The sequence below is a fragment of the Pinus tabuliformis genome, chromosome 3_1 (assembly GCF_031772625.1).
Source record: "Pinus tabuliformis cultivar Carrire ecotype Pingquan chromosome 3_1, CPIR1, whole genome shotgun sequence".
In the NCBI taxonomy this organism is placed as follows: domain Eukaryota; kingdom Viridiplantae; phylum Streptophyta; class Pinopsida; order Pinales; family Pinaceae; genus Pinus; species Pinus tabuliformis.
The window spans coordinates 623,267,186-623,278,401 of record NC_142301.1 but is presented as its reverse complement, the minus strand read 5'-3'; positions in this window follow the sequence as shown (position 1 = coordinate 623,278,401).

Sequence of the window (11,216 nt, the reverse complement as noted above, 5' to 3'; positions counted from 1 at the left end):
TCTATTCGAGGCAGTGGGTAACGGTTCTTTACCGTAATTTTTTTCAATGCACGAAAGTCCAGGCACATGCGCCATGTTCCATCCTTTTTCGGCACCAAGACAATAGGTGAACCACATGGCGAGGAACATGGCCTGATGATCCCTATATTCAACAACTCTTTGATTTGCGTCTTAATTTCTGCGCTTTCCATCACTGACATCCTCTACATGCCAATGTTAGGAAGAGGACAATCTTGCTGCAACTGTATCTCGTGTTGGATTCCTCTCTTAGGAGGTAATCCCTTTGGTTCTTGAAACATCTTGTCATACTGGTTAACTACGTCAACCAATTCGGATTTCAAATTTGAATCATAACCTTTAAAAGCTTCATTATCAACATAATTTTTGGGTTTGATCATGAGAACCACAGAATTCTTGCTTGAATTCACCAACCTTTTCATTTGTCATGCATCAACAAGCGAAATATTTTTTTTCTTTCTCTGAGCTCTCACAATATATTCTACTCCATTTTTGAATAAATGATATTTCTTTTCAAGTCGATGGAAGATAGTTTTTCTATCATAAAGGTATGGGTTGTCCAAAATGATGCCACAAATATCTAACGGCACAACGTCAAGCTCCACTGCATCTATGAATTTTTCAGTGATTGCAAATTTCAGTTTACACTTTCTCGTCACCTGCAATTGCGCATTGTCACATACCCATCCAAGTGGATATTGATTATGATGTGGAACAGTTTCCAGGTTTAAACTCTTGACAATGTTTTTAGAGATAAGATTGGCTTGAGAGTGTTATTGAACAACGTATCAATCTTGTCATGTTCTTAGATTAGCCTTATGTGAAACAATTCTATTCTCCTCTTTTCATTTGGAGTTGCATTTTGTGAGTCTAAAGAACTAGTGCTGGCAATGAATTCCTTTTATTTTAACCCCATGGCTGTGATCATAGATTCAACACACGAATTGGATCCCAAATCGTGTTGAGTGGTTGTAGTTGTCTTTTGTTTCCCCTTGTCATTGTTTCTCTTTGGTCTCATTTCAGGATGAAGCTACCAACAGTGAACTTCACCGTGACCATCTTTGGAATAGTGTTTGCATGTAACTTTCTCTTCTTCTTTTTTGATAGATGCATTTTCCTTTGCCTTTCCTTTGAAATCCATTTCCTTTCCTTTACTCTTGAATAGATTTTTACTACCTTCTTCTCAAATGTTTTTTCCTCTTTCCTTAAGATGAGTGGCTTGCACACACACATCATCTAGATTATTGGGATTAAACAGTTACGTTTGGGGGAAGGTAACTGTGTAAAGCCCCAATTTACTTCAACAATGTGTCCTGTGATTGCAAATCTACACCTGACATCAAAGACCTTTTTCTAAATTCTTGGGTGTAATCTTGCACATTTTGACCTTTAAGCTGTCTAAAGTTTTTCCAATTAATGATGGATTTTTGCATATAAGCTAGAGGGTAGAATTGTCTTTTAATTGCAACAATGGAATCATTACAAGAAATTGATATCTTACCTTGTTTTTTAATCTCCTCTTAGGTCTTTAATTCCCACCATACTAGTGTTGCACCCTCCATTCTCAAGGAAGCTAACTGAATCTTTATTTCATTCTCTTGAAGGTTTTGAATCCTTCAATAGACCTCTAAATGACGAATCCAATTATCAAGCTTCTCTACATTCACATCACCATTATACATGGGAAACTCGAATTTAACATCAAGTTTTAAAAAATGTGATTTACGAGTTCCTTTCGAAGAACCATGATGAGTATGAGTAAGTGTTGTGTTAGTGGAAGAGGGTGAAGATGCTTGTGAAGAAGAAGATGAAGCAGATGGTGGAGAGGGTGGAGGTTTGGAACTTTCTCCTTGCAACCTAGTATTCCTCTCTTCATAGAGGACCTTCACCATGTCTGTCATATCAAAGAGATCCTTTCTGAAGGCCTTCTCATCTTCTGTCATGTTTGTAACTTCTCCTTCATGAGACATGATTTCTGGAGTCTCAACTGTAACTTGAGGCTTAACTGGTGTTGGATATTGAGGCAACCTTTCTCTTCTTCCCCTTGACCCAACTTTTGGGCTTCCAACCAGCTTTTCTTCACCTCTTTTGAGTTTTAATCTTGTAAGCATGACATAAACTTGCAAACAATTAAATCATTCTTTCAAAAAGAAAAACCTAGTGCTCTAATACCAAATTGATCTGATTTAGAATATTAGTTTGCAATTCTAAGATCTTCCTTATATTATAAACAAAATTCTTTCATTGTGATTAAGGATTCATGGATTTTTGCAAGTGAAATGAATTGTTTTTATGTTTATTTTATGAGAAATTTAACATAAATCAGAAATTGAACAACATCATAAACATGTACAAAACATCATCAAAAACACTTTACGACAAGCACATGATAAAGGAGTTCACCCATCCTGGGTTACGTCTCGTTGGTCCAACTTCCAATGGATTGGGCCTCTCTACTATGCTGAAAAGTGTAAAAATATGTATTTACAATGCTCAAATGCTTCTGAAACATGCTCCAATGAGTCCAAGATGTTTAAAAATGGCTATCCAGCCTTTTTTTGCAACCAATTTTGTGAAAAATTGAAGAAGTTATGAATTCTCTTAGTTTTCCCATTATTCGTTCCACAAATTTGTCCATATCCGACAAGAACCCACAATTTCGTTCCAAACTTTGCTAACTGAGAGAGAATTTTGCTGCGTGGAGGGCCATAATTCATCGGCATCAACTGTCCATCACAAATCACAATCGGCGGAGCCCTGCTGTCTTATGGACTCTAAACTAGGCGTGCGATATGCAATTGCAATTCAGCGGACCCGATGGAACTCTTAATTGGAGCTTATAAATGTATCACATCTGGGATCCTTTCGCTATTGGCGTAGTACCTGGGCTTTGTGTATGTGGGACTTTTCAACTCGTTGTGATTTGTGATTGTGATATTGCATCGCAACCTGGTACTTGCCGAGGGCCGATTCTGTAACATCGATCCTTCGCCGATTTGTGATTTTGATCCATCACATCGCGCCTCCGACCAATTCTTGAAATCCTTCCTGCCATCCTTATCGCATTGCGACCCTTCCCTACTCGGGGGTTGATTTTTAACGCTAACCTACCTATGGTTGCGATTTTTCACATGCAGGGGCCAATGGTGGCTTGCCACTTAGTGCCTTCTCATTCGTTGATGGACCTTGCCACATCATCCAATCCTGCCATGTGAGTAAGTCAAACCTGAACTTTGACTTGCTCTAAATTCTTCATATGAGCTCATATTTGAGTGGCGTTCACATCATTGCATTTAGAATGACGAGCTCCTCAATCTAATGCTATGTTTATAAAGATAATGGCACTTTGACTTTTTAGCCTAATTTTGAGCACCTTATCAAGTGGTTATCATAGCAGCATATGAGGTGAACAACATATTCTTGCATTTCAAATTTTTGAAGACGTGGTTGACCAATCATGGCAATCCATGTCAGGAAGAGTGTGGGGAACGCCATAGAAAACATGCCTTTTGTAGTATATTCATTAATAGCAGAGCAGGAAACAAAGGGACACGAAAGTGAAGTAGTGGAATTAGGATGGGGAGAGTGCAGGTAGTTGGATATTTCTTCAAGATTAGTATGGGAATTTGGGAGCGCTAATACAAAAGAGGATGGTTGAAGGTTTGTTGGGGTGGGTTGTGCAGGAATGTTATCATCAAAAGTAGGGAAGGAAAGTCATGGTTCAGGAAAGAAGGGGGTAATGTGACGGACGAGAGAAGACATATCGGTAGGGTGAGTCAGCAAGGAAAATATTGTAGGTTGGTCGAGATCGACATCCTTGTAGTGGGGATCATGGACTAGTTTGTACTCTAAAGCTGCAAGAACATGTGTCCTACTAATAATGAAATCATATGATTTTTGGTCAGAGCCATGTCTAGTAACAATGACGATGTCCAATTCGGAAACCAAGCGTGGAAAAATGTTGGTGATCGTAGTGATGTCTTGGGGGAAAAAATAGTATGAACAATGTATTTGTACTGTCCACCCCATGCATGAGTGACTTGAAAGACTGGAATGACACGTGATGTGAGCATTTCCTCTATTTATGTTAGAACAACAAGGAAAAACAGTTGATTTCCAAGGTCCATGTTGTTTGCAAGCGAGAAGTGGTGGGTGGATTTTGTAGTTTCACATGAGGATAAAAATAGGCTACCATGTAAGAATTTTGTTTTCATATTTGGGTATGATTCTTTGCATATGGAGCAAACATGCAAGGGAGAGAGGTCATCTATCCTTTCACGAAATCGGTGGTGTGCATGGTTAAGGGTAAGGTTGAGCAAAATATGGGGATGGGAGGGTGAAGGAGGATGAGTCGATGGTGGGGTGTGTGATGTATATGGGGAAGAAGTGCCAGTGAATGGAGAAAGTTGAAGGGTAATTAACGTTATAGCATGGAATGTTGAAGGACATGGGTTTCCAAGTGAAGCTTCGAGATGTTGGGGAAGAGAAACATTACACGGGGGTATACCTGGAAACATTTGGTTGTTTAAATCAACTTTATATTTGAGCCATCTTTGTTTGTTGGAGACGTCTTTATTTTGTGCATAAAGGAGTCTCTTATGAACATTTCTTGAGGGGTTTGCAGAAGACATTGGCATGTCCATCCTGATACAAATATGGGGACACAAGTATTAGTGAATATAGGAGATGGGAAATAGTAGTCTTGAGCGCAAAGATAAAGTACATAGCCCCCAAAACCAAGAACTTCATTACTGGTTATATTTTCGAAATAGTGCCTTTTAGCTTATAAAGTAGATGTGTCTTTTGATAAAGTGACTATAGTTAATTGGTCAAAAAAACCTTTTCTTAATAATGTTTATGTTTCTTTAGCATTACGCACTAATTTTGTGCCATTGAAATTTTGTTGTTGACATCAATATTATTTTAGCGAAGTAATTTTTGTGGTGATCGATAACTATTTATTATTGATTTACCAAATAGCTTTAAGGTAAGGACACAACAATCATTCATAAAAAGCCAATGTTTGTGTTTAGTTGCACAAAGCACACTTTGAAAGGATGCAAGCATTCTATTTTGTTTATAAGAAAGAAGAAAAAAGCATAATTACTCCATGTAAAGGTAAAATATGGAGAATTATGCAAAGGTGGAAGGTGCAACATGTAACATAGGTGTATACACATAAATGAGAGAAGTAAAATGATGAAGTGAAGAGAAGAAGAGGGAAGGAGGGAAAGAAATGATAATGAACAGAAAATCATATAGAAGTTGTTGTTTACACTTTAGCATGGCATGGGCAAAAGAAAACAAGTTTCAAAGGTGACATACAAATAAAGTAGTAGACATTATTTCGATATCTTGGAGGAGTACGGAACATGCAAAGCCATAGTTGATTTCCTCTTAATTGATTAGCACAAACTTCAAATGGTCGACACCATTGAAGCTATCTGTTTTCACAGATAGTGTGAAGAGGAAAGGACGACATGAAACCCTTTCACGAAGCTTGTGGATATCATGAGGATCACTATAGAGTATGAACAAGACTTTTTCTTGGAAACCCATGAGTTCAGTTGCAACATCATAAAAAGAAGTAACATTTTCTAGTAGACCTGTGTGGTCATACTTTTCAATTTTTAGCACATAATGATACTGACATTACGGGTAGTACCCACCACATTTGTGCAGTGCCACATTCCATTTAAGCGGTTGAAAACTTTTTTCATGCATTGCATGCAATTAGATGAGAGAGGGCATGAAAGGAAGTAGAAATATTACATGTCAATAGAGGTAATGGTTCCATGAATAGAGAAGCATGATGCTTTTCCAGCGGGATGCGAGTCTATGAGGTCGACAATTGTATGTTGTGGGTGGCACCACCTGGAAGACCCCAAAAATTTTCTACTTAATGATGGTGAAGAGGCTAAGAGACCTATTTTATCAAACCATGACTAGAGTTTCTCAGTCTTTGGAATGTCGAGATCTAGCACGAGGCTGGTGGTCGAGATAGTCCTGACATTTCTTCCATTAAATTTGGCTATGCAGCCACCTTTGATTGCAAGCATAGTCACAACACCAGAAGAGGCAAGTTCAACAAGTTTCTTGCCTATGGTGTCGTAATGCTGCCCCCATAGGGTGACATTGATACTACACCAAAATTGTCTTCCAAGTTGAGAGTTTTTCTATGTATTTCAGAGCCATCTCTTCGACAAATGGTGGAAGTTGGAGAAGTGGACCTCACAATGCCAATGATGTCAACAATTGAGCCAAGTTTTGTAGATCTGATTTCATATATAGATTTAAAATTAAAATGGTGGAAAGGAATTAGAGGAAAATCAACTAGTGAAGGTTCAATAGTGGAAGTTGCAGAGAGCAAGAATTCCCATTTTCTATTGATATGGTTGTAATTTATGTTTGTTGGTTTCACTGTGCCATTTGAAACCATGTAAATCTACCCAATTTGGACAAGGCCATGCAAGGAATATTCTAGATCATCGAAGGCAGAGAGATGGATTACATCATTGGCAGAATCAATGAGGTCAAATCCAAAGACCTTTCTAGAGGCTCGAGCATTATTGTATGAGCGAATGACTATTTTTCCAAGGACCCTACCCTGAATTGACCATTGTTTACGGTAGGGGCTTAGCGCCATGAATGGAATGGAAACATGAAGAGAAGAGAACAACTAAGTTGATGATGAAGGAGGAGTTTGTGTCTAAGGAGAAGTATATGAGGTGAGGCCGTGTGACATTGAAGAGCCTAATTGGTATGTGTACAGTTGTATAATTTGAAGAAGGGTCAAGTCCCCAATCAAAGGCGCATGACATTCAAGAACTTCAAGTTCAATAACCTGAAGAGTCCTAAAAAGAAGGAAAGAAAGAGAAAAGAAACATGACATTAGTCAGAGTGATAGTGGCGCAAAGAGGGAAGGAACACAAAAACATGATGGATATGGTGAAGAGTGAACATATGCATAGTTTTGCAAAAAAGTGCAAGTGACTTCTTTGAGAATGACAATCGACCCCAACTCGAGGGAACCACAGATGACATGGCCACTGTAAGCAAATGGAAGCAAAGTTCTGGGTTGAGAGGTATCGTCGGAGAGGGAAATTCGGTATCGTTCGGATGTTGTCTTTGTGGAAGAAAGAAGGGTGAGCTCAACTATTTGGAGCGATGGTTAGATCCCTGTAGAGCCAACCAACAACAAAGAGATGTCATTCAATGTCAAGGTAACTTCCATTATGAGGGGAAAAGGAGTTTTTATGAAAGGTGAAAGCACATGAAATGATGTCAACTTAGAAAAGAAATGGAAATAAAACAACAAGTACAAATGAAAGAAGAACAATTCACAATCTAGATTGCTGCCAATAGTGAAAGGCAACAGAGAAGAATATTTGAAATTTCTAAGCATATCAAATTGGCTCTCTATATATGACATTTCAAAAACTTTACAGGGGGGTGTTTTGCACGTCGTGACAATGCAAATATTATTTTAAGCTATATATGCAGTATGAAAACATTGATACTTTCCATTTGAGTGTACAAGGCGATATGGTTAGTAGGTTTTCAATTCTCACCTACTTGTGAATGAAATTCTGGGACAATTATCTGGTTGAAGGAAGTAGCACGACGTGCAACACCAACAACAAGAGAAATAGCAAGAGACCAACAATAGCAGAGAAACAACAACAAAAACTGCAACTCGAAAAAGCAGCAGAATAGTGTGAGGTGAACATGCTAAATAGAGCACACGACCATCTACCAAGTAAGCAGAGGGAGAAATAAATGAGAGTCAGGATACGTCACAGAGATCGCAGGGCTACCAATGACAGAGACAATGAGAGAGATGCTCATCCGAGCGAGAGTAAAGTGAGAATAAATGCACATAGTCAGGTCATTAATTAGATTATTGAATAGAAGAGGCCTCAACAACAAGATGTGTGGATAGGTTTGAAACCTTAATCAAAGGAAAATGTGACATATTGATTAAGTATATACAAGAGTTTCTAGGCTTTGAAACTTTGACACGAGAAGAATCCTTTTGGAAATCTTGGAAGAAAAAATTCCGATCTAGCATATCAATATGGTTCGCTTCAATAAACACATATCATAAAGTGACCATGGCATAATACATATCAACTTCGTGCGAGCAAGAACAAAGCAAAAATAAATGAAGATAGTCGGTCCATTAATTAGATTAATGAATGAAATAGCCTCCGAGACCAAGATGCGTGTATAGATTTTAAGTCAGAATCATTAAACAATGCGGCATATTGATTAAACATGTATCAATTTTTTCACGCATTGAAAACTTGACATCATAATAAATATTTTGGAAGTCTTCAAAAGCAAAAGTCTGATTCATCCTATTAATGTGGTTCCACACAAGGGCATAAAATGACAGTAAATGCACATAGTCGGTTAATTATGCTTAATTAATGAATAAAATAGACAATGAAATCAAGATACGTTCATAGACAGTGGATTCTATCAGAGCTCGTATTGAAAATGTTGCGATAAGGGGCGGATGTGATTTTACATTTAAGTTTGATATGATAAAATAACCAGGTTTGCATATTCTCCAATATAACTATAGCGGAATCTCTATTCGATTAAATTATTTTCAATTACTTTATCGGGTTTGGAACCAAATCGGCAATCACAGCGAGTGTTATGATTCTAAAACTTCAATAATTTCAATTTTTCTAAGTCTTCTTGTTTAATTGATTAAACCTTCATTTATTTTTTTAATAGAGATAAGTGTTTCACCCAGTGTGTCGCCAATTGTTGTACTACTCAAAAACCCCCATTATAGTTAATGGTAGAACTAATAAATAATGGGGACCCTTTTAAAAAATTTAAGGATAAAACCCAAAAAAACCAATAAAACAAGGTAATCTTAGCTCTATTGTTTCAAAATCTTAATTAAGTCAAGAGATTCCCCTTATCGGAACAAAAATATCAGAGCTTAAGCTTTAAACATTGGCTTTTACTGTAAAAAACTCTCATTGAAAGTATAATATCGAAGCTTTCCAACGTGTCTTGTTAACAAAAAGCTTAGATTAAAATATTTATCGATTAGATTTCCTAAGTACAATAAAATAATAAAACACTATGTTTTATGTATAGCAATAAAGCCCTGATCCCACAAGAATTCTACATAGCATATCGATGTTTCCATATCAATGTTTTTATATTGATCAGCATGTCAAAGCCTCTGATCTTCGATATACCTTGTCACTATATAATCTGATACGCGACCCCGCCAATCCTCTGATCCTCTAATATTTGTCTCACCTCCGACCTTTGATCTCCGATATACTACCTGTCTCTATATCAAAATTGTTATATCGAGGTTTTTCTAATCGACAGTTATCCTTTCAAATCGCTGATATGAAAATGCTGATGCGAAACCTCCAATAATTCTTCCCACCTATAATTCTAAACTTCTATGCACTATAAGCCTATCAGAGGTAAATGATATCGCAAGATTTAATGGTGTGACAATGAATTTTCGCTGATAAAGTTTTCTGATATGCTGACACATAATGTGACCCATGTGAATTCACGCTTTATCAATAAATGGCCAAATGTGGAGAATTAATGGTTTTCGATAGAATAAACGCCTTCATTATTACTAACGATTTCCTAAGATTTCACTCATAAAAGTCTTGGATTATTGTGTAATCAGTTATTTTCTAAGTGATTCACTCTGAATGTTAGTTACTCCTCACTCTTGTCATATATAACATAATCCAAAGTCCGAGCATATAATATATAACCCAAAGTCCTTGGCGCACATTCATATGTTAATATATCTCAAAGTCCCGACCTTATTATAACCCAAAGTTCATATTACAAAGCAGGGCTAATGTTTTATAATGCGCATATAATATATATCAGGGAAATATGGATATCGAAGTTTTTCATGGTTCGCTCTTATAAAAACTTACGATATGGCCTTAGGCCCAAAGTTTCGATATGCCCCACATTTTTGTCACGTTCCACCTCCGAAGTGCCCCATCAGAACTTTTGCAATATAGTCACTCCAATCCCAGACCCGATATAATAATCAATTGTAGTCTATAAATTATCGCATCAGAACGGATCAAAACTTTTCAAAGGTATTCCAATCCAAAATCTCCAATCTATGATTGTGCTATCCTTCCAACCTCTGATCTCGGATTGCGATATTTCATTCACCTCCAATATGTTGTCCTATTGATATTGCGATATGCCATCGTGTTACTTCGCCGATTGTCGATTTGATCCAGACCTGAGATGGTATTAATTTTCATCTAATCAGAATTTTCATCCGTCAATATCACAACTTTTATGGTGTGTGACCATTTGAAATTGACGATAAAATGGATGTGATTCAATTATTAAAAAGAGGTCAATGCAATATCGCATCTGCTCCATATCGCATATTGACATTTTTCATTTGCATCTAGTGTTAAAAGCTCTGATTTCGATTCTCCGATACCACTAAGCTCCTAACACCTATCCATTCCACGGGGCTGCTATGTATATAATTGTTAATATGATTAATTTTTTTTCATTGGTTTTGTTCTAATAAAAGTCTATTGGTTGTTATAGTTTCCACCATTTCTAAATGGAAAATCTTTGATTTCCTTTGTTTGTAGTAATAGAGAGCTCCAGATGAAGGCGAGATTTTAAACTGATTAGTCTACCACCAATACGATTCATCTAGCAGGGGTCAAATTCGTTCCATGACTATTTCAATTTCAAACAAACTCGAGCCAATGGGATTATTCTCATTAGAAGACTGATTTGTGCAATTCGTTGGACCTTCTTCCATCGCATCCTTCCCACTGTCGCATTCATATTGTAATCATTCTATTTTTTGAGGGATTTCAGGTAAATTGTTTCTGTCCTGATCAACAGATTTTCAAGCATAAAGAATTTAACAAAGGAAAATAGCCCTGACAATGAACGAAAAGCCTAAGCACCTTAAGGCCAAGGCGATGGTCACATCAATCAGTCATATGGCGAAAAAATGCGGAAATGGCCTAAAAGCATAAGGGGCTAGTGATCTTGTCGTTATGGCCTGCAGGCACTTTCTGTTGGCCATGTCTTTGTCAATGCATCTATCTCCATTCTGATCTTAGAGAATGCTCCGTTTGCAAAGGAGAGGTCAGGGATATGGACATCACTCCCATTTATGGCAGATCCAATGTCGA